Consider the following 1,102-nt stretch of genomic DNA (forward strand, 5'->3'; position numbering starts at 1 on the left):
GGCCCCAAGGAAAAGCGCGGAGCCCGCCCGCCCCACAGACTGACGCGTCACTTCAGGCTGCGGCACGTTCAACCTGCAGCACTGGGGAAAAAGAATAAAAACTGGAGCAGAGCACGGAAAATAACTAGTTCTGTCTCACGTTTACTTAATTGGAGAGAAGATTTCGCCCCCTGGCTCCTGGGCTCAAAAGCCTCCAGCTTGTTACAGAAGTGTTCACACCTGGTGGGGGGCAGGGCAGCTTCCCGGGTAACCCGTGACTCCAGGTAAAGAAGGGCTTCCCCAAAAACCTCATTCACAGAACAGAAATAACTTCATGAGAAGTGTCATTAAAAGGCTACATCCAGAAAAGTAATATAAAATATACTTGGAGGCTGTAAGATGTATTTAGATGATAAGAGTTACATGCTTTAGGGACAACTGCACAAGTTTTTCAAAAGATACGGATCAGGAAGGCCCCAAGTTCACTAATGATCAACAAAATACTGTTCAAAACCTACATACCACATCCTCAAAACCTGAGCAGCGCATAGGCCCCAAGTTATGATTTCTAAAGGCAATTTGGCAGTTCAGATATGCCACCAGCTTCTCCAGGAAATGGTGCTGGTGGTTTTGCTGCACATACTCCAAGGCACAACAGCAGCAGCTACAGTTACCTCCTGTTAACTGCTGTCACTGCAGAGTTTTACCTGAGGACTCAAACCTGACCCTGAAGCAGACAGCTGTAGACCTCAGGTGGACTTCAGGGAAATCAGGTGTCATAAATAACACAAAAAACCACCTTTGTGAGTGAAAGAGGAGAAAGTGGTGGCTTGTAGAAAGCCACCTTGCTTCTTCTCCAGACAGAGAGCCCAGACAGGCTCCAAGACCAGAGGAGCCAGATCCAGTTTGATTTATGCCTAGCAAAACTGGTTTCTCTGCTTGCTGTGTGTCCATGAGCTCCACAGCAGTGCCAAGAACACAGCTTCACGGGGTGTATGCTGGGAACTTCCTCCTGACAAATTCCAACCCCTGCTGAGGGCATCTCAGACCCCTCCTCAAGGCCTTCAACAGCTCACTAAAGCTTGTCCCTGACTGGGGCACCGGGGAGGCCACGGGTTCAGCA

This window comes from Merops nubicus, unplaced genomic scaffold, assembly GCF_000691845.1.
Source record: "Merops nubicus isolate BGI_N331 unplaced genomic scaffold, ASM69184v1 scaffold7201, whole genome shotgun sequence".
NCBI classification, from domain to species: domain Eukaryota; kingdom Metazoa; phylum Chordata; class Aves; order Coraciiformes; family Meropidae; genus Merops; species Merops nubicus.